Genomic DNA, 23,725 nt, shown 5'->3' on the forward strand with positions numbered 1-23,725 from the left:
GTTCACCCCAGAGGCCTCTGGAAAAGAGTCCAAGAGCAGAGATTTCTGGAACCAGGAGCTCCCCTCAGACTTTGCCAGCATGCAGCGCAACAGTGGCTTATGGGACTCCATGGTCCCCAGGAGCCTCTGGTCCCCTCTGAAGAGTTCTTTCTCTGGTACTCAAATGCTGGCAACTTGGCTGCTCAGAAAGATTTAACAATTTTTTGTGTGTGCTGGTCTTGGGGCTTGAACTCAGGGACTCTGTGCTGCTCCTTCTGTCTCAGCCTGACCATCCGCTCCAGTTAGCTGGTCCCATGGTCCCGTGTGAACATGCAATATCAGTGGGCCAATGAACACTGAGGCATGTCAGTGCACAGGAACCCCTGCTACAGCCAGTGTAGGGGAAGACAAGATGCCCTTTGAGGATGAGTGTGGATCTTCTCAGTCACACATCTTTCAGCCCTGGACCAAGAGATTTAAAGGCTTCATTATAAGGGACCCCAGAATCTTGGGGAGAGGTCATATCAGGGTAGATGCTGGCTACCTCTTTTTCCCTAGCAATGTGAGAATAGAGAAAAATTAGAGTTTCCTGCTAGGTTCACCGTGCATTTATTGACATTTAGACGTCCAACTTTAAAAGCCACTCCCTAGTAAAGGGAATTAAGTAATAAAATGAATCACAACAAAATTAAGTGTTTGTACACCTGTTATGTGATACCTCTTTAAAACACTGATTCTATATTCACAAAAATCCTACCAATTACACCTGTTGAAACTTGTTAATTAAGCTTTTTTACCCCTTAACCTTAAACCTCATTGCCTCCAGCTTTACATTAGCCACTGTAGATTTGAGATACATTTAGTCCTAGAAATAGAATTTTTTCACTGTTGATTGACGACTGAAAATATTTATTATCCCACAACAATATTCTAAGTATTCATACTTGCAATAGGTATCCATTTCTCCATGGCTAGGCTAGTTTTTCTCCTTAAACCCTGACCATTTCCTTCATTTCTTTATCTGGGATCCTCGGAACTATCCTAGAACTCCTTTTGCTCAAGGATGGAGTTACACCACTTGAGCCATTATTGTACTTCTGGTTTCTTTTATTCATGATTAATTGGAGATAAGAGTCTCATGCACCTTCCTTCCCTGCCTGTCTTCACACCATGATCTTCAAATCTCAGCTTCTTGAGCAGCTGGTATTCCAAGCGTGAGCCACCAGGGCCTAGCCAAGTCCATTCTTTTGGTAGGGTTACTTTTGAACTAAAGGCTCAAACTTACTAGGCAAACATTCTACCACTGGAGTCATGACCCCACAAATCTTTGTTCCTCTCTTCTCTTGCTTTCCTGGCATTCTAACTCAGAATCTCATGTCTGCTAATTCATATTTCCATCCAAACGTGAGCTCTGTGTACATATTCTTGTGTTTTAGCCAACTGGAGCCATGGTTTAGTGATGTCATCCATCTCCTTCCTTTCTGTCTTCTCTCCTTCCTAGTTTCTGTGCTTGATTGTAATGCCCGGGCTGTGGCAGAGGCTTTTCTGAATGCTCAGTGTTTGTAGCTTTTCTTCAAGTGTGGCTTCCTCTGTGTTTCTTCCATCATGAATAGTGTGAAAAGGCCATTCTTCATTCCTTGAACTTTTTGGGTTCCAGTGGCATGTGGATTTTCTCATATATCATCAGCTTTGAGACCCAAATAAATGATTTGCCAGATGAATGGCATTTTTAGGGTTTGTCCCAGTGTGGATTCTCTGGTGATCTCTGAGGTTGGAGCTGTATTTGAAAGATTTGTGGCACTGTTCACATGTATAGGGTTTCCCTCCTTTGTGTGTCTTGACATGTCCTTTTAAGTTGCAGTGATACCGGAAGGTCTTGCCACACAGTTTGCACTCATAAGGTTTCTCCTCGGTGTGGATTCTTTGGTGTTGCCTAGATGCTGAGCTTTGCTTTAAGGATTTGTCACAGTGGGAACACAGGTAAGGTCTCTCTCCAGTGTGAATTCGCTGGTGTCTAATCAGATCCACACGCTGTGTGAAGGATTTGACACATGCATTGCATCTGTGGGGGTTTTCTCCTGTGTGGAGCAGTTGGTGGTATTTAAGACTTGAACTCTCTCGAAAGGTTTTGTTACATAGAAGACATGGGTATGGCTTCTCCCCAGTGTGTGTTCTCTCATGTACCTTCAGCATGGAGACTTGTCTAAATGACTTGTCACAATCTTTGCACTAGTAGGGTTTCTCTCCAGCATGGATTCTCTTGTTTATCTGAAGAATTGAATACTTTGTAAAGGATTTGCCACATGCCTGGCACTGATAGGATCTCTCTTGTGTGAATTCAGAAATGGCTTCTTAGATTGGACAGCTTTTTAAAGCATTGGCCACATTGCTGACACCTGAAAGTTTTCTCCTCCCTGTGGATTCGCTGATGCTTCTGGAATACAGAGTAGTTGGGAAAAGCTTTGCCGCATTCTTTGCATTCACAGGGTTGCTTTTCACAATGGATTCTCTGGTGCAGAGTGAGGGTGGAAAATTTCATGAAGTTTCTCCCACGTGCATCACATGGGTACTATGTCTCTACAGACCGCACATCAGAGAAAGCAAGAAAAAGAAACTCATAACTCATGCCTGTCATGATAGCTACTCAGATGTTGAAATCTGAGGATTAGGGTTTATAGCCTGGGGATGAAAGTCTGTGAGATTCATTCTGTCCAATAACCCACCTAAAAACCAGAAGGGGAGCTATGGCTCAGGAGCTAGAGCACTAGACTTGAGCAAAAGAGGCTCAAGGACAGCATGCAGGCCCTGAGTTCAATCCCCAGGACTGATCAAAGGGAAAACCAAAATGACAGACATCTCCAGTTTGGATTTGTGTTTTGGGGGTGCTCTTCATTTCATTTCCACTCACCTCTAGGTTTTCCTGGTGTTTCCTTTCTCCTTCCTCTCCAGGGCTCTTTTCCTTGCTCCAGACAGGTGATGAAGCCTGGTTTAGAGACATTAGGATCTGGGCATTGTTAAAGCAGGAAGATATTGTGGTACTGGAGAACACACAAGAATATGGCCACCTACCATGCACCTGGTGTGTAGTTCCAGACATGGAATTTGTGGCAACCAGGACCTATGTGCAATGTCCACCCACAGTCTTCAGCATCCTGCTGCCAGAGAGTCAAATGTGCAGGTTGACCTGGAGCTGCTGAGCTGTGGGACGTAGTGTCCTGTGTCACTGAATGGCTGGCATTCCCACTCAGCTCTGATGGGCACGCAAGCTGGGTGCCAGTGGCTCATGCCTGTAAGCTTCCCTTCTCAGTGGATTGAGAACTGAAGGATCAGAGGTGAAACCCAGCCAGGGGAAAAAAGTCTGTAAGACTACACCTCTAAATAACCAGCAAAATTCTCAAATGGACTTGTGATAAAGAACATCCACAATCAAATCGGTTGAGAGTTCAAGGCACATATGTACACAAGGATATACATTTTATGTGTTTATGTATATGTATATATATATGCGTATGCGCGTGTATTTTGTTTTGTTTTGCCAGTACTAGGGCTTGGACTCAGGGCCTGAGCACTGTTCCTGGCTTCTTTTTGCTCAAGGCTAGCACTCTGCCACTGCGCCACAGTGACACTTCTGCACTTTTCTATATATCTGGTGCTGAGGAATCGAACCCAGGGATTCATGTATATTAGGCAAGCACTATTTCCACTAGGCCATATTCCCAGCACTGTTTGTGTGTTTTACAGCAACCCTTCCCGAGAATTTTTGAAAATGAGGTTACATGACATGCACTTGCACAAAGCAGGCACTGCATTTCTTTTTTCTTTTACTTTTCAAATGTCCTGGGTCTGGAACTCAGGGCCTGGGTATTGTCTTTGAGCTCAAGGCTAACACTAAAGCACTTGAGCCACAGCTCCACTAATGGCTTTTGGTAGTTAATTACAGATAAGAATCTGATAGACTTTTATATCTGCACTGGCTTTCAAGTAAGATCCTCAGATCTCGGCCTCCTGAGTATATAGGATTACAGGCACGGGCCACCAGTACTCAGCAAAGATGGGCCTGGTATGAAATATTCTGCAAGGGAATTCTGAGGATGAACTAGAAATGGGATGGAAGCTCCTCACCCACGGACAGCAGAATCCTGTAGTTGTCCAGCATGACCTCCCTGTACAGAGCCCATTGAGCCAGGGTCAGGCACCGTCACTCGTCCTGTGTGAACTCCATGGCCACGTCCTCAAATGTCAACTGTCCCCTGGAAGGAAAAGACAAAAGATAACAATGTGAGCACCTGTACTTGGATAAGTTTCTATACATGGCACACGAAACTGAGAGAAGTAAGGTTATGGTTCTGCTATAGTCGAGCAAAACTAGTGAATTTCAAAACACACTTTCAAACTTAGTGGATTCCCAGGAGTATAACTGAGCACGTGAAAATATGGTATCACATTCTCAAAACCAGTGTACACAATATAATAAGAATAGAATACAATAGGAGAACAAGACGAAATCGTATATATGATATAAAATTATGATATCAAGATAAGAATTTGTTTTTTGGTTACTATATTTTATGTTATACAGCATTAGCAGTGTATGGTTCTGACATGGCATCTCCGAATGTAATCTGTGTGTATATGTGTATATATATATATATGTACGAGTATATGTGTGTATGCATATATACCTCACATTTTACAATGTACAGCAATAACTAATGTCAAACTTTTTATTTGATTCCTTTTAAGATGTTTAATTTGGATTTGCATAGTATGTTTTAAAAGGTCTCCGCAAGCTAGGCACTGGTGCTTTATACCTGTAATCCTAGCTACTCAGGAGACTGAGGTATGAGGGAGGTGGTTCAAAGCTAGTCCAGGCAGTGAAGTCCATTAACTATTACCACCAATGAACCACCAGATCACTGGAAGTGGAACTGTGCCTCAATGTGGTAGAGCACCAGCCTTGAGTGAAAGTGCTCTGGGATAGTGCCAAGTTTAAGTTCAATCCCTATGGGGACAAAAAAAAAAAATGTCTCTAGTAATGTCAGAGTTCCAGGTGCAAAAGCAGACATTTGCCTAGCCATAAGTGAAGAGTTTGCTCAATTCATCAGTTGATTTTGTTGAAAACAAGTAATGGACTATATAGCATCTTCCACATTTACTGGGTGTTCCTAGGAACAGTTTACTGTGGAGCATTTTATTCACAAACCACACAAAACCATTTTTATCAGCAGCTCATAAAAATTTCTCCAAAACAGATCATATTCTGGGGCATACAGAAAAGCTTGGTATACAGAAAAATATTGAAATACTCTCTGTCTTCTATCAGAGCAGAATGGTTTAAAACTAGGGTTTAAACGAAACTACACATAATATTCCAACACAGGGAGACTGAGCAACAAGTTGTTGAATGATGAGCCACTGAAGAACGAAGGTATAGTCACCAAGTTCACACCTGTTACCTTACCTACTCAGAAGGTTTAGAAACATGGCTAAAAGCACCCTGGACAGAGAAGTCCATGAGACATTGTGGAGCATTGTAACTACTTTGTAGAACACCTTAATTACACTTAAATTGTATTAAAATACATTGTAGAGAACAGAACAATTGTAACATCAAAATAAGTGGTATAATTTCTGGTTTATTTATACGCACCATGCTATTTATTAGGATTTAAAAATATAGAGAGAGGGGGCTGGGAAAAGAGAGAGAGACAGACAGACAGACAGACACAGAGGTTTTAACTATGGCTTCTGTTTTTTTCTTATTAATTAAATTTTGTTGAAAACATCATGTGAGGTCTGAGGAGCGGCGGGGGATCCCGAGCCCGGTAGGGCCCGGCATTCCCTGTGCTCTCGGCTCGGCCTGAGCGGGCGGCCCGGCCCCTCGGCCCCGGCCCGGCCCCTTCGCCCAGCCCCAGCCCCGCGCGGCCCCGCCCCGGCCCCCCGCCTGGGCCCTCCCGGGCCCGCAGTGTGAGGAGGCCAGCTCCTCCCCGTTGATCGCCTGCCACCTGGGAGGGGAGAGGACTGTGGAGGACCCCCGACTCCGGAGCCAGAAATAGTTGAAAGATCTTTCCCAACCTTAGAAGTTTCTGGAACTACTCTCTGCCTGAAACCCCAGGGGAATGTCCCCTAAGCCTGTGGAGAGCAAAGGGCTTTGTCCCAGAGTACCTGCTCACTGTGCCCCCGAGTTATGACGCCCCCCCTAATAAAGGAAACAAGGCCTTGAAGGTGAAGCAGGAGCCGGGAGAGAATGGCACCAGCCTGACGGATGAGGAGCTGGTGACCATTCCCTGCGCTAGCAGCACCTGCGGGGCCTGTCCAAGGAGGAAATCATCCAGCTGAAGCAGCGCCCGGCACACACTCAAGAACCGAGGCTATGCCGCCAGTTGCCGGGTGAAGCCGGTGACCCAGAAGGAGGAGCTAGAGAAGCGGAAGGCGGAGCTGCAGCAGGAGGTGGAGAAGCTTGCCTCTGAGAATGCCAGCATGAAGCTGGAGCTTGATGCCTTGTGCTCCAAGTAGGAGGCCCTGCAGAACTTTGCCAGGACAGTGGCCCGTAGCTCTGTGGCTCCTGCTCGGGGTCCCCTTGCTGCCGGCTGTTTTTGTTATGATGGCTCTATAATAGAGCTTGAAGTCTGGTATTGTGATACCTCCTGCACTGCTTTTTTTGCCTAGAATTGCTTTGGCTATTCTAGGTCTTTTGCTGTTCCATATGAATTTATGGGTTATTTTCTCTATTTCAGTGAAGAATGTAGCTGGGATCTTGATGGGGATTGCATTGAATCTGTATAACATTTTGGGCAATATGGCCATTTTCACTATATTGATTCTGCCTACCCATGAGCATGGGAGGTCTTTCCATCTCCTTGTGTCCTCTTTGATTTCCCTTTTTAGATTTTTATAGTTCTCATTAAATAAGTCATTCACATCTTTAGTTAGGTTAATCCCTAGGTAATTTATTCTTTTTTTAAGCTATTGTAAATGGTATTATTTCCATAATTTCCTTTTCTGCTTGTGCATTGCTGGTGTACAGAAAAGGTGCTGATTTTTGTGGGTTGATTTTGTATCCTGCTACTTTGCCAAAATGGTTTATTAGGTCTAAGAATTTGGGGACTGAGTTTTTTTGGGGTCCTTCAGATATAAGATCATGTCATCTCCAAATAGGGATAGTTAGATTTCTTCTTTGCCAATGTGGATCCCTTTAATGTCGTCCTCTTTCCTTATTGCTATGGCTAGGGATTCCAGCACCATATTTAATAGAAGCAGGGAGAGTGGGCATCCTTGTCTTGTTCCTGAATTTAGGGGAAATTGTTTTATTTTCTCCCCATTTAATATGATGTTAGCAGTTTGTCTGTTGTATATAGCTTTTATTGTTCTGAAGAATGTTCCCTCTATTCCTATTCTCTCCAGGGCTTTTACCATGTATGGGTGTTGTATTTTGTCAAAGGCTTTTTGGGCATTAGCTGACATGATGATGTGGTTCTTGGTCTTAGCTCTGTTGATGTGGTAAATTATGTTTATTGATTTGCGGATGTTGAATCATCCTTGTGTCTGTGGGATGAAGCCTACTTGATTGTGAAGTATGATTTTCTTGATCAGTTTCTGGATCCTGTTAGCTAATACGTTGTTGAGGAGCTTTGCATCTGTGTACATTGTTGATATCGGTCTGTAATTCTCTTTTTTTGTTGGGTCTTTGCCTGGTTTGGGGATGAGTATAATATTAGCTTCATAGAATGAGTTTGTGATTCCTCCCTCTGTTTCTATTTTGCAGAAGAGTTTGAGGAGTACTGGTATTAGCTCCTCACTGAAGGTTTTATAGAATTTATTGGTGAATCCACCCAGGCCTGAGCTTTTCTTTGTTGGGAGGCTCTTGATTACCTTCTGTATCTTGCTGTAAGTTATTGGCTGATTTATTTCTTCTTGATTCAGTTTGGGCAGTTTTTACTTCTCTAAGAATTGATCCATTTCTGTAAAATTTTTATTCTTTAGTGAGTAAAGGTTCTGGAAATAGTTCCTTATGATTGTTTGAATATCATGTGTATTTGTTGTAATTTTTTCGGTGGAGTCCTGATCTTATGGATATGAGTCTCTTCTCTTCTTTTTTTTTTTGTAAGTCTTTCAAGGGCTTGTCAATTTTATTTATTTTCTCAAAGAACTAGCTTTTAGTTTTATTTATTTGTTGAATGGTTTTTCTATTCTCAATCAGATTTATCTCTTCTTTAATCTTTGTGATCTCTCTCCTCCTAGTCGTTTTAGATTCAATTTTTTCTTGTTTCTCCAGGCGTTTTAACTGCATCATGAGGTTATTTACCTGTTCTGATTCCATTCTTTTAATGTGAGTGGTGAGGGCAATGATCTTGCCCCTCAGCACCGCCTTAGCTGTATCCCATAGGTTTCTTTGTGAGATTCTTTGTGAGATTCCATCTCACCCCAGTAAGAATGTCCTACATCAAGAAAACTAACAGTAACAAATGTTGGAGGGGATGTGGCCAAAAGGGAACCCTACTTCATTGTTGGTGGATAGTTGAAATGGTTCAGCCACTCTGGAAAGTGGTGTGGAGATTCCTCAGAAGGCTAAACATAGAGCTCCCCTATGATCCAGCAGCCCCACTTTTGGGCATCTACCCAAAAGACCACAAACAAGAACACACTAAAGCCACCAGCACAACAATGTTCATCGCAGCACAATTTGTCATAGCTAGAATTTGGGACCAACCCAGATGCCCCTCAGTGTATGAATGGATCAGGAAAATGTGATACATATACACAATGGAATTTTATGCCTCTATCAGAAAGAATGATATTGCCCCATTTGTAAGGAAATGGAAGGACTTGGAAAAAATTATACTAAGTGAAGTGAGTCAGACCCAAAGAAACATGGACTCGATGGTCTCCCTCATAGGGAATAATTAGCACAGGTTTAGGCTAGTCACAGCAGAGGATCACAAGATCCCAATAGCTATACCCTTATGAACACAAAAGATGATGCTAAGTGAAATGAACTCCATGTTATGGAAACGACTGTTATATCACTGTTGTAGTTACTTTCAGCATGCGATGTGAAACCATAGCTTCTACTATTGATGATCCTCTTGTACTTCACTATCTCTGTATATTATCTGAGTACATTAGAACTAGGAGACAGTAAGGGAATACCAAAATCGAGAGACACAGGGTAAAAAAGACAAACGATTACAAAAGCAATACTTGCAAAACTGTTTAGTGTAAATCTACTGAACAACTCATGGGGGGAAAGGGAAAGGGGGAAGGGGGAGGGGGAAATGAGGGAGGAGGTAACAAACAGTACAAGAAATGTATCCAATGCCTAAAGTATGAAACTGCTCTGTATATCAGTTTGACAATAAAAAAAAGAAAAAAAGAAAAAAAATCTCCCACTATGATTGTGTTTGAGTCTATCTTGTTCTGTAGTTCTGTGAGAATTTGTTTAACATATTTAGGTCCTCTTTTGTTTGGTGACTATAAATTTATTACTGTGATACCTTGATTCTGGATTCTTCCTTGTATTAAAATGTAGTGTCCTTCTTTATCTTTTTCAACTGATTTTAATGAGAAGTATAGGTTTTCTGAAATCAGAATGGCTACCCCTGCCATTTTGGTAGGTGTGTTTGCTAGGAAGATCTTGCTCCATCCTTTCATTCGGAGCCTGTTTTTGTCCCTTGCTGTAAGATGGGTCTCTTGAAGATGAAAGATAGCAATTTTTTGTTTACGGATCTACTCTGTCAATCTGGTCCTCTTTATCGGAGAACTAATACCATTTATGTTCAAAGAGATCATGGATAAGTGTGGTGTTTTTCCCTTCCATTTTCCTGTTAGGCTATGTTTCCTCTCCCATCTTTCTTGTCTTTATTGAGCTGCTCTTCCTGTTGGGCTCTGGCTATTGTTTTTTTTCTGTTTCTGTCTGGGGGTCCTGTACGTTTTCTGGTGGTTGGGGTTCCACTCTTAGAATTCACTGTAAGGCTGTTTTTTGTTTACATATTTCTTTAGTTCCTCTTTTCTATGGAAAGATCTGGTTTTTCCCTCGAAGGTAAATTCTAATTCTGCTGGGTATCTAATTCTGGGTTGGCAGTTGTTGGCCTGCAGGACTTGGATTGTGTTCTTCCAGGCTCTTTGTGCATTGTAAGTTTGTGTGGAGAGGTCTGCCATTATTCTGATCTTTTTTCCATTGTAATATAGTTTTTTCTTTGTTTTGGCTGCATTCAAAATATGTTCCTTGCTGTTGAAATCTGAGGCGTTGACGATTATGTATCTGGGGGAGATTCTTCTAGGGTCCGGTCTGCCAGGTGTTCTATAGGCTTCTGTTATTTGGGTTAGGTTTTCCCTTTTGAGATTTGGGAAATTCTCTGTAATAATTCTATTGAATATATTTTATATACCTCTGCTCTGATACTCCTCTCCTTCATCTATTCCAATTATAGGCAGATTATATCTCTTCTCCCTGTCCTCTATCTCCTGGATTAGTCTGCTCTGGAGTTTGACAGTTTCTTGGAGTGCAGGAATCTTCAGGTTCTTATCAGCTGAATCATCATCCATAAGAGAGACGCGAGATTCAAGATGATCAATTCTTTGTGATGTGGCTTCGAGTGTGGTTTGCATTGAGGCAAGTGAGCTGTTTATGGTTGCCAGATCATCTCTCATTGTGGTCATTTCTTCTTTTAATGAGTTGTGTTTTGAATCTATTTTTTTCATGCATTTTGTTTCTCAGGATGTTAAGGTCTTCTTTAACAGAGGAGTAGACTGTATCTATTTTTGCTCCCACTTCTTTCTTGACTTCCTGAAGGTCCTTTGAAACTTCCATTCTAAATTCCTGGAATTGTTTTTTGAATTTGTTCCTGAGGCTTTCAATCATTTCTGCTATCTTAGCCTCAGTTATTTTTTTTATTCTCCACCTCCTCTTCGGTCATACTGCTTTATGGAGCTGGCGAGTTGGCTTGACCTTTCACGAAATTTGTAACATTTCTTTGTGATTTTCGCATCTGGGTTGAAGCAGTTATGGATTCTTGCACTTCCCGTCGGGAGCCTGTAGGTGGCGGCCTTGACTTGGCTTTGTGCTGGTTCCTGCTGGTCTGCCAGCAGGGACTTGTTTGTATCCTGAGTTCTGCTGTTGAATATTACTGCCCAATGGGTGAGTGTGACCATCTCAGTTGTTGCCAATGTAGTTACCCTCACCGCAGTTAGGGGTGGGTAGGCTCTGTGGTTTTCTCCACAGGACTGTGCTCTGCCATCGTATTGTGCTGTCCCTTTTGAACCCCTGTTGGGAGTTCACAGGTTGCCGATTCAGCGTGGCATGGAGACTTTTCTCTTCCTTGAGTCTTTCTCCACTAGTTGCTGTGGGTCAAGAGAGCTCGCATCTCAGATTGAGTATTGCCACTGAAGGGTGGCTCACCCACCTGTGCAGAGTGTTCCTGTCAGAGCAGGTGTTGCTTTTGAGGGGTGGCCTGTCCACCTGGACAGAGTGTGCCTATCAGAGCAGGTGTTGTTGCTGAGGGGCAGCTTGCCCACCTGTGCGCTCCCATGGGGGAATGGGTGCAGGACCCTCCTGCTGGAGGGCTAGAACACTGACCCATGAGGGCCATCTGGGGGGGCGCGTGCGTGAGAGCTCTTGTGCTTCTTTTGGGGGGGTGACATGCTACCCCAGATTGTTGGAGGGCACTTGTGCCCTCTCTCGAATCTACTGTGGGGGCAGTATGCATAGCCCCCAGCAGGTTCAAGTGTCTGGGTGTGGGTTGGTGCTCACGGAATCTGCGTCTCCGCTGTGAGGGGAGGGAGGTGTGTGCTTGGGCCCAGGTGACCTTGCTGGGCTGGTTTTACACACCAGCAAGCCTGGGACTGTTGTTCAAAAAGTCTGTGCAAACCAGGGTGCCTCAAGTGGAGGTCAGATGCCTACCAGACCCCAGGTCCCTGCTGGGGGCCAGGGGTGGTGGTACACACAGATTCAGGCTCCCCAGCTGGGGCTTTGGGGGATGCTGGCCTAAGGTGTGTCACGGCCACCTTCTTGGGAGTTGCTCCGTGTGCTGCTAGCTCCTGTGATCTCCCAGGAGCTGTAGGGTCCTAAAGCCACCAGATATGTGGCTCTTTTGTTCCTTCGGGGTGGGGAGGGGGAGGGAGGGAACTCTAGCTTCTTTGTCCCCTTGTGATGAGCTCTACATTAGGTTTTGGGTCTCTGCTAGAGCTGATCTCCCCTTTATGGTGGTGGGGACAATGGGGAACTTACTGGTCCTGGATTGTGTGTGTATCCCGCGATGCTGTGGGATTTTAGAGGCTGGGGTAAGGCCCCAGATCTCCATTTCCACAGCACCTGGCTGCCTTGCCATTGTCTAGTCCCAGCCATTTGGTCCCGTGCTGCCAGTCCCATGCTCGGTCCGGCCTGTGCAGTCTGGGGCCCGTGGAGCTCCTGCTGTCTGGTCTATGCACTCGCGGTGGACTTTACCACGGTGGATTCTGTGGTCGCTGATGATCTGCAGTCCCGTTCACCGGCTCCGGGGCTGTTTTCCCAGCCTGCCCCTGTTTCGACTGGGGTGGTGGGGGTACCCCGGAGGTTTTCCAGCTCCATGCAGATTATAGGCTTTTCTTTGTTCTTTTTCATTTCCTGTGTTTCTGTGCTTGTTCTGGTTGTTGGGTTTGCTGGTATCTTGTTGTGGCATTGGGTGTTGGAGTTCCCAGCTCACTATTTGGTTGGAGTGAGGTGGGGTTCCTCCCTATTGTGATGGTGCAATATTCTTCCCTCAAGAGCTTTTCTTTGTTTATTGCAAAAATCAGATACAATGCCAGCTCTCTGCCCCCTTGAACAAAATAAATCAATTTATGAAAACACCAAAGGCCCAGACACCCCCCCCCCCAGGGCTTTCTGGCTCTTGGAGAAGAATGAATGGACTCTGTTACATTTTTTGAAAACACAATGATGTAACCAAGTATAGAATGAAATGAAATCCTGCAGAGCCGAGAGCCACTTTCAGATCTGCACCTGTCAGGGCAATCCATCTCCATCAAGCACAGGTCAGAGCCCTCCTCCCCACACCAGGGCCAAGAGAAGAGAATGGAATGAGGAGGGGAGCTGGGCTTCTGTATTGAAGGTTAACGCACATCACTGCAGAAGCCATTTGCCTGCTACTTATTAGTGGCAAAGAGAAAAATTACCAAATATCTATGATGATGGTATTTGCACAAGACTCATTATCCCAGTGAATAAAGTAATTAACAGACAACATCGTCATGGCACTGACATAAAAGATGGAAGAAATAGCAAGATCTCTGTCCCTTGAATCCACTCATTAATAATGAATTTAAAGCAGGTTTCCAGCCACACCTGATTTCTATATTTCACAAATTCCCGTATGTCTGTTTTGTTTTTGTTTTGTTTTGTTTTGTTTTGGCCAGTCCTGGGCCTGACTCAGGGCCTGAACACTGTCCCTGGCTTTTTTTTTTTTTTTTTTTTTTTTTGCTCAAGGATAGCACTCTGCCACTTGAGCTACAGCGCCACTTCTGGCCGTTTTTTTCTGTATATATGGTGCTGGGGAATTGAACCCAGAGCCTCATGTATACGAGGCAGGCACTCTTGCCACTAGGCCATATCCCCAGCCCCCCGTATGTCTGTTTTTACACTTAGCATCTGAGAAATCAGACATCTTCTAAATTCTCTTCATTTTCTTAGCTTTTGTAAGCAACAGGTGCCCTTTGGTTTCAAAGCTCCCCCAGCTCTTTTTAAAATGAGTGCCAAATCTGGGGCTTGAACTCGTGGCCTGGGTACTGTCATTGAGTTGTTTTGTTGAAGTTAGTGCTCTATCACTTGAGCCACAGGTTTACTGTTTTCCGTTTGGTGATGAATTGGATATAACACCCTACCTTGCTGGGCACTGGTGGCTCATGCCTGTAATCCTTGCTACTTAGGAGACGGAGACCTGAGGATTGAAATTCCCAAAGACCTGGGCAGAAAGAGTCCCCATGAGACTCTAATCCTCAATTAACAGCTCAAACATCGCTATTGGAGCTGTGGTCCAAAGTACTTGAGCACTACTCTTGAGCAAAAAGAGCTGAGACAACTCACCCAGGCTTTGAGTTCAAGGTCACAACCAAAAACAACAAAAAGTCTCACAGATTTTCCTGCCTGGTCTGGCTTGAACCATGATCCTCAGATCTCAGCTTCCTGAGGAACAAGGATTACACTTGTGAGCCATGGTGCCCAATTCTCAAAGGGCATTAATCAAAATTCTCATCCAGGATGAAACTATCACCACCCATTTCCTTCTCCATGAATGGTGAAGAACCGAGATGCACTGCAACAGCATCCTGCAATGCCCGTCCCATGTTCAGAGCTCACATCCTGCTGACACACTTTGTAGTCGTGTGAGTGAGTGATTCCTGGTGAGACTCTGTCCAGAGAGAAGTGAGGGAGGGTGACAGAATTGTGAGAATGCTCTCCTCGGCAGGGAGAAGAATCTCTAACAGTCGGCTTGATGGTGGAAGAAGAAAAGTAAAAGAGAAAGTCCATGGGAGATACTCATCAGGCAAGGAGCAAAAGTGGAAATTCCAGTTCTCCAGTCCTCTTCTTTTCCTTTCTTGTCTAAGAGCAGGAGTCCCATCTGTATCTGATGCTTTTACTCTGCACAGAGCTCTACCCCCTGAGCCATTTCTCCAACCCCCATGTAGGTTGAACCATGTGACATTCCAGGAGGAAGTGGGGATCTGATCTTGATTTGGGCTGGTGTTTCCTGGGAAGCAGCCATCACTTCCTCTTCTTCCTCCCTCCTTGTGTGTCCTGCTTCCCTCAGATGAACTTAATCAACCACTCCTTGCTCTGTAGGGTCTGCCCTTAAGTCATTGGCAAAACGTCCTCACCTGCCTTTCCACACCCACAGGTGAAGGAGCCTGGAGGCCGCTGAGGGGTGCAGGTTCTCCCATCCTGCTCTGTCCCCATATGTATTGCCAATGAGGAGCTTGGAACTGATGACTGAGATGAGACTGAAATGGAGACTGAGGGGAGATCACACCCACATCTAGAGGCCAGGCTCCCAACCTCAGGCAGTCAGGACCAGGGCACTGATGTTCTACCAGGCATTGCGATGTGGTGGTTAATGTCACTTATTTCCACTGGGAAAAAAATCACTAAGCAAACGAGGCACATCAGGAGCCTGGAGAAACCAGCAGCCAGGAGGGAAGCATGGGTAGCCCCGGTCACTGCTATGGAACCAGTAGGGAAAGGAGATTTTCTTCAACCAGGGTTGAGCTAGCCTGGGGTGTTTCAGGGTTGCAAACTGCTCTCCAGTTTCTGGGAGTTCTGGATGTAAGTCATTCACACTGTCACTCATAATGTCTCTGGGATTGAGAGTTGGAGGTGTGGAAGATGAAAACTCTGAATTAACGTCCTATTCTGTCTGTGTGGTTGGACGTGCATCCAGCAGGATTGGCTGGGCATGCCCATCCCTTCTCCCTGGTCACACACTGTGGGGCACGCCTTGCATCATTAAGAGGCAATCAGCTGGCCCCGCCTGTTTTCTCAGCCCTGGGGCCACGTGGCTGTTAGCTCTGCCTGCCTTCTGGGTCCGGAACTGGAAAGGCAGTTCTAACTGGCCCCGTCTCCCAGCCTTGGGAACACGTGTAGCCAAGATGGCGGCTGGTAGTGAACCCAGAGGCGGTCCTGTGGGCTGTGGTGTAGAATTAGGCCCCCCCTTAGGGTGGTCCCTCGGCTCTCCACCCTTGACGGACAGCTCAGGCCACCTCTCATAGCCCCTAGCTAGGTGCGCTACACCCCTCCCCTTCCTGCTGCTCTCTGAGCCTTTAGAGCAACTCCTTCCTGAATAAACCCGGACTGTGAGAACTTTCTCCCGAGTCGTCTGATTGTCCTCTGCCGAAGGGGGGCTGGGTGCGGGTGGTTCGCCGACTCTTTGCCTTTTCTGGGCTCCCCTCGTCCAGGGTGCACTTCCCCACCTCTCCAGCTGGCCAGGAGAGCACCAGAGGCAAGGGACCCCTGGCAGCTGGCGCCCAAACGTGGGGCACAGGAAAGGTTTAGAAACTATGCCGGAGAGCCCAGCTAAGCAAGTTCCTAGAGGTAAGGGTATCCCCGGAAAGGATGGGGCAATCTCAAAGTCAGCGGGGTGATCCAGCCCTCTGGGTGCTGAGATTCACACTCCAAAATACCGGACAGGACATTTCAGACTCCCAGGCCGTAACAATTTGGGAAATATTGACACATGCCACCCCTTGGCTGGCTGGTGCTAATCCACTTGCCTGGGACACGTGGGATTGGCTAGAGCAGGAAGTGGAAAGCAGGGAATTCAACTTGGGAGAGGAGCTCCCTCTCATAGTCTTCCCACTTCTCTGGGCCCTTAAGGACTGCTTTTCCCCAGGCCCATTAATGGAGAACATCTGGGCCTGGGAAGGGTCTGCGGGGGAACATCTTGGATGGGAGGAAGACAGCCCTCCCACTGCCCAGGAAGAGAGGGGCTCAATGCCTCACTCCAATGAGCCCACAGGTGAGCCTTTGCCTGGTCCCCTGGGTCCCAAGTTAAGCGCCTCGGTCCCAAGACACGTGGTGAACGAGCGAGGTGGGGGGGGCGGCCTCCGCCGTTTCATCACTCTTCCCCCACCAGATGCTCCCTCCACCTTGTGCGGACCTGAGAAGGCCCACCGAGCTGCCCGGCCACAGACGCGGCTCTCGCTCACCATGCATGGGCTCCCCAGTAGATGTTAACCCGGGACGCCATAGACCGACCCAGTGGAACCCCTGGGAAGCCCAGGATTTTAGAGAACTTACAAAGGTAGTTTCCAAGGATGGACCTAATTCTCCCTGGGCCGAGACCCTCCTCCGTGGCCTGCTCATCGACTTTGCACCACCCAAGATTGGAGGAGTTTAGCTAAGACTGTACTTCCTAGACCACTGTACCTAAACTGGTGTGCTTTTTTTAGCGATGGGTGCTATGCTCAGGCTAAGAGAAATCAAGCTGCCGATCCCCCAGTCCCAATAACTTTTGAAATTTTGTTAGGGTCCAGTAATCAGTACTCGACAAGCCTCCAACAGGCTGCTCTTCCTGCCCCCTATCAAGAGCAGGTGTGGGCCCTGGGATTGGCGGCATGAGAAAGGTTAGGGGAGGGCTCCTCAGAGCCCCCGGTATCAGGAATTACTCAAAGGGCTATGGAGGATCTTGGCACATTTATCGACAGTGTGGAAAGGAGCCTCCAGGGGAAGATCCCTCCTGGGCTTCTGCAGGTCCAGCTTGTTAAGATCCTGGTGTGGGAGGGAATGACCACAGACCACAAACTAGCCTGTGCAGGGATGAAGGATAGATCTATGGAAAGGTGGATAATTGCTAGCAAGGATGCCAGTGCTCAGGCCCACCGGACACAGTCGCTGATGGCTTTGCTTACCGAGGCATCTGCCCTTGCCTCTACCATAGGGACAAACAAAGGGGTCTGTTATGGGAGTATCCTACAGGCCGCATAAGACCTAGTGCCTCACAATGACAACCCTCAGGCCAGGCCAAGGGGCTACCCAGAACACCTTGCCCCTGGTGCAAGAAGGGACTTCATTGGCAAAAGGATTGCAAGTCCAGATTTGATGTTTAGGGAAAGCCTTTAAACTGGTAGTGGGGCGCCCTCCAGCCCCATCACCCAAAGGAGGTGGCCAGTCTAGTTACCAGCCTAGGGCCCACTGGGCACTCCCAATAGTCCCAGGAGTTAGGCCAAAAATAGACATCTTTATAGCAGGGAAAAGGTTCCGATGCTTAATTGACACCGGAGCAGACCAGACTATATTAAGAAAAGAGGAGGGCTGGGGATATAGCCTAGTGGCAAGAGTGCCTGCCTCGGATACACGAGGCCCTAGGTTCGATTCCCCAGCACCACATATACAGAAAACGGCCAGAAGCGGCGCTGTGGCTCAAGTGGCAGAGTGCTAGCCTTGAGCGGGAAGAAGCCAGGGACAGTGCTCAGGCCCTGAGTCCAAGGCCCAGGACTGGCAAAAAAAAAAAAGAAAGAAAAAGAAAAGAGGAGGTTCCCCTACAATGGAAGCTGATCCCTGGGCCTCTGTTGTCGGGGTTGGGGGGTGATGCTAGGTCTGAAGTAACCAGGGACTGGCTTACCTGGAGGGATATAGACAGTAGTCCGGGAGAAGTTCGCCCCCTAGTGGCGACTGGCCTAACAGTTAATCTTCTAAGACAGGATATTTTGGGGGAAGCTGAGGCCTTAATCACTACAGGTCATGGCCTGTCAGGTGACCCTAGCAACCATCAGGGAGTGCCTCCTTCTGAGGCCTTGGGGCAGGGGGCTCCCGTTCCTCCTACAGGGGCCTTACCCCCAATCCTAGGGGCCACTGTTCCTACCATCCCTGCCATTCGATGGCTCCTGGGCCTCCCAGTGTCAGTGGAACAGTGGCCACTCTCGCTAAACAAGCTAGAAAGATTAAAGGAAATAATATCAGAACAACTAGCCCTAGGACATATTAGACCCTCGTTAAGTCCTTGGAACAGTCCTGTATTTGTTATACAAAAGGCTTCATGTAAAAGGAGAATGTTACAGGACCTAAGAAAAATTAATGAGTGGATGATTCCCGCAGGCACCCCTTCACGAGGGCTGCCATGGATCCCCTCCATTCCTCGGGATCTGATTCTTATTGTAATAGACATCAAGGACTGTTTCTTTTCCATTCCTCTTGACCCACAGGACTGTGAGAAGTTTGCCTTCTCCATCCCTTCAGTTAACTACCAGGGGCCAGACCAAAGATATGAGTGGGTAGTTTTACCTCAGGGCATGGCTAACATTCCAGCCTCTGTCAACATTATGTGTCACAGGTCCTCCAACCTCTTCAGAGGCAATCAGATATTATTTTATATGTCTATATGGATGACATCATTATTGGAGCGGCGGACGCCCAAGTGTTGGGCGCCGCCTATAGGAGGCTACAGACACTCCTACAAAGGGGAGGATTGCACATATCCAATGACAAGGTTCAGACCTTACCTCCCTTTAAGATTTTGGGGGCCGAGCTTAGGCTAGACTCTGTTTGCCCCTTTAAGCACCAATAATCCTTCCAGTCATCCTATACCTTGGTGGAGTTACAAAAGCTGTTGGGTGAAATTAATTGGCTAAGGCCTTGGCTTCACCTGCCTACAGAAGATCTGCTTCTGCTTTTTGACTCTTTAAAGGATAAAGCCCCCACTGATGTTATTACAATAACTTCATCACTTCAAGTAATATTTCAAAAAATTCAGATGGCCTTAAATATGGCACAATTGGCTCATTATAGGCCCGAATGCCCCCTTTGTCTCTGGATCCTTCCCAGCTCAGAGCTTTTCTCAGCCGCCATTACTCAGGCAGGCGAGCCTCTCCAATGGGTGCATGCATCAGTAGGAGGGGCTCCCAGGGTTTTTTCCCAGCTAGACCAGCTAGCTATTAAGAGCAGGGATACTCCCTGAGATATTATGGGCAGGATCCTGATGTGCTAGTTATTCCCTACCGGCTGTCAGATTTTGAGTGGGTTAAAAGAAACCGTAACCAGGTGTCTAGTGCCTTAGAGGGTTTCATGGGGAAGTTGGACTGCCATTATGGCACTTCAAGATGGGTGACCTCATACTCGAGGCTACAGTGGACTCCCCCCATACTTTTCTCTACCAGACCTCTTATTAAAGCTGTAAATGTTTTTACTGATGGAGGAAAAGCAGGGTCTGCCGCGGTGGTATACTCCACCTCCTCCCCTGCCAATAGGAAAGAGAACACCCACTATTTTGAGCCAGTTACAGGGTCTGCACAGTTTAAGGAGCTGTATGCAGTTGCCCTGGCACTAACCCATATCCAACAGCCGATGAACCTATTTTCTGACAGTTTGTATGTAGTTAATTTGTTACCAACCCTAATGTCCTCATACATTAAACTAGATAAAAATCCAATTACTCCCTTGATGATCCAAGTCAAGTCTTTACTAAAGGAATGGGCTGAGCCTATCTTCTTACAGCACCTCCAAAGACACCAAGAACTACCTGGAAACCTGGCATGAGGTAACCAAATGGCTGATCACCTGGCCACTAATGGGACTATTATAGCTACAGCCACTTCACAGCCTCCAAATTTTCAAATGGCTCAAGGACTCCATGAGCATACACATTAAAACTGGAGAGGGTTACATCAAGATTCCCCCTGGTTCCTATAAAGGACTTAAGAAAGATCATAAGGACATGCAGATCATGTATGCCATTTCTCCAGGCCCCGCCTCTGCAATCTCCTGAAGTTACCCCCAGTGTCCTTAAACCTAATGTTATCTGGCAAACTGATGTAATCCATTATGCTCCCTTTGGAAAATTAAAATATATATTTATGTCCATAGACACCCACTCACATGCCTGCTGGGCAGCAGCCCATTCAGGTGAGAGGGCCTGGCATGGTGAAAGCCATTTTCTACAATGTTTTGCTATCCTGGGGCTTCCCTTACAGGTAACAACAGACAATGGACCTTGCTTTATAAGCAAACCATTGCAGAAATTTTTTCAAATATGGAATAGTAAACACACCACTGGAATACCATACAATCCAAGGGGTCAAGCCATAATCGAGAGGCATAATAAGACCAAAAAGGACCAATTATTAAAACAAAAGGGGGAGGCAGCCCCCATGACCAGTTAAGGACAGCCATGCTTACGTTAAATATTTTAAATTTCTCCAAAGACCAACCTCTGAAGGCTTTTCAGAGGCATTGGTCAAATCAGGCACCTTATTTAAAGGTGGAAGTCCGATGGAAGGACCCCCTTACTGGATCATGGCGAGGTCCTGACCCACTTATTAGCGTGGGAAGGGGCTTTGGATGTGTTTTTTTCCGATTGGGGAACCAAGCCCAACTTGGATACCTGCTAGAGACCTAAAATACTGTTCACCAGAATAACTACCCAAGAGCACTCTCTCTCTTGAGGTATTTCTTCTTATTTATTCTCTCTAGAAAAAAAGAAAGAAAGAAAGAAAGAAAAGGACCATGTGGATTTCTTCCTGCTCCTCCCTGGAAATACGGGAAACCTGCCTGTGTGCATCAGTGGTGGACAACAACAGAGACAGCCAACCTCCCTTCCTTCCAGTGCCGGGCCCTGCTTGCTTCTTGGACTCTACCTCGACGTCTTTTATGGCGCAATGTTTCGCTGTGGCAATAGCACCTACAGCTTTGCCAAAGAACTGGAATGGAGTTTGCACTGTTGTTTCCCTTTTTCCTTTCCCCTGTTGCTGAGCTTAGGGGCTCCCGTTTGGGGGGGGGGGGGAATAGACATTGAGGGTTTTGGCACCTTGCTTCAATGTTTATGATAAACTGTTTACTAACTACATGCATTAAGTTGCTAGGACCTTGGCTGCCGTGGACCTCCAGAATCGCCAGGGCCTGGACCTGCTTCTACCTCACCGCCAGATATGGGGGATGCTGCCTGCATTATCTTGAGCGGCGCAGAAACGGACTGAACTCCAATTTTCCCTGGACAGAGCTAAATGGATGGCTCCCTCACCATCTCCCCCTTGTGGGAGAGACCCCCCCATTTGCCTTGTGTTTACATTTGCCTTGTGTCCACATTTGCCTTGTGTTTACATTTGCCTCTGTGTTTAAACTTGACCCTTGCTATGGCAAATAGGCTTCCCCTATTTCTTAAGCAATGAGCCAGAGCTGTCCAGTTAATGGTGGTCTGGCAGCATTATGCTGCTTTTAGCCATTTGGGAACCCTATGAGGTTGGTCATGGCCCCTACCAGAGTGTGCAGCCTACCGGGGTGTACAGGCATGAGGCAGAAATAATAGGGCCTCCTCTTGAGTGCCAATTCCTCTCCCCCCGAGTTCTTCCACTGGACTGGCAAGCCCTGGAGGTAGGTTTGCCTGAAGAGCTAGGGTGGTAGCCAATGACAGGTAAGATCCTCAGAGGGGGACAACCTAAGACAGGTACATTCTTGAGTAGGGCGCCTCCTGCTAATTAAAAACAAAAGGGGGAGATGTGAGGCGCTCCTTGCATCATTAAGAGGCAATCAGCTGACCCTGCCTGTTTTCCCAGCCCTGGGGCCTCGTGGCTGTTAGCTCTGCCTGCCTTCTGGTCTGGAACTGGAAAGGCAGTTTTAACTGGCCCCGCCTCCCAGCCTTGGGAACACGTGTATCCAAGATGGCGGCTGGTGGTGAACCCAGAGGCGGTCCTGTGGGCTGTGATGTAGAATTAGGCCCCCCCTTAGGGTGGTCCCTCGGTTCTCCACCCTTAACAGACAGCTCAGGCCACCTCTCATAGCCCCTAGCTGAAGGGTTAAATTAAAGTGACTCTGTTTTGAGGTGTCAGTTTGTTGTTTACATTAAAATATAAATGACCCTGAGCATGCTTAAGTTTCAGGAACTGGTTTGTTTGTGCTAAAGCTGTTAAGCTGCAAATTCTTTAACAACCCTAAAGCCAGACTCCCTACAGCGCTTGTAAATTTCTAGAACAAAGCTATCTACAAGTTAAAGAAGCTACTCTGTGCTGTGCCTGGCCTTGGAAAGGACTGCACAAAGTACGAGATAAAAGGACACTAGAAACAGATCCAGACTGTCAATCATCCCATTTGGCAGGACAGCTTGTAAAAACCCAGACAGCTGGGAAATTCCCTTGATAACCTTTGACCGTCCTAGAATGCCCCTAGCCCCAAGCCAATCAGCCTTCGGTCCATACCCTAATTCTGCCCAAACACCTGCTTGCTGTAAATTTCGTAGTTTTTGCCTTTATAAGCCCTGTAAAAATCCAGCTCAGGGCTTCTTCCCTATCTCCGCTGCGTCGGTGTAAGGGACGAGGCCCGAGTTGCAACTCGCCTGATTAAAGCCTTGCTTTTGCATTTCGGAACGTCTGGCTCTCGGTGGTCTTCTTGGTGGGTTTCTCTCGACTTGGGCATTACATAGCTAGGTGCGCTACACCCCTCCCCTTCCTGCTGCTCTCTGAGCCTTTTAAGAGTGACTCCTTCCTGAATAAACCAGGACTGGGAGAACTTTCTCCCAAGTCGTCTGATTGTCCTCTGCCGAAGGGGGGCTGGGTGCAGGCGGTTCGCCTACTCCTTGCCTTTTCTGGGTTCCCCTCAGCCGGGGTGTGCTTCCCCGCCTCTCCAGCTGGCCAGGAGAGTGCCGGTGGTGAGGGAACCCCCGGCTACACACACCGTGAGCCCCTCACTGCACAACCTGGGGACCTGGATATCAGTGGTAGAAATGGAAGAATTTTAACTTGCTGTGCATGAGGTGCCACTGATGGTTTCCTGATGTTAGGATAAAGAATTTGGAGAACGGGTGTCTTTATAGTTATGGTTTTTTCAATATAAGTTTATTGTTACTATGAAGGTATTGTACTGGGAGGTTACCATTTCAGAAGCCAGGTAATGAGTACATTTCTTTTTGGACAAGGTCACTTTTTCCTTCGCTTTCAATAAATTTTGGAAACCATTGTTGTTTGTGTGTACCAATATTTGGGCTCTAACTCAAGGCCCTGTGCTCTTGCTCATCCTCTTTGCCTTCAGGCCATGTCATCGCCCTTCCAAGCCATCAGCCCCCCCCCCCCCACAGCACCCTGACTCTGACCCTCAACCCGCTCACCCCACTTCAGCATCCTGACCATGCTCTATAGGCCACTAGGAGGCCTAGAGTCTCCCAAGGCTTCATCCATTTTTCCAGTGGCACCCCAGGCAAAGCTGTCTGGTTACTCTCTCTTTCTCTCCTAGGCCTCCCTCCTGGCCATACCAGATTCTTCCAGGCCCACTTGCTGTAGCCAGCCTAGGCCCAGGTCTTTC

At 46.8% G+C, this 23,725-nt stretch overlaps 1 pseudogene; it reads left to right on the top strand.

The window, feature by feature from the left end:
• The first annotated feature begins 404 nt into the window (after positions 1-404).
• LOC125345487 lies at positions 405-14,870 on the top strand (annotated as a pseudogene).
• The last annotated feature ends 8,855 nt before the right edge of the window (positions 14,871-23,725 follow it).

This window comes from Perognathus longimembris, unplaced genomic scaffold (assembly GCF_023159225.1).
Source record: "Perognathus longimembris pacificus isolate PPM17 unplaced genomic scaffold, ASM2315922v1 HiC_scaffold_5671, whole genome shotgun sequence".
In the NCBI taxonomy this organism is placed as follows: domain Eukaryota; kingdom Metazoa; phylum Chordata; class Mammalia; order Rodentia; family Heteromyidae; genus Perognathus; species Perognathus longimembris.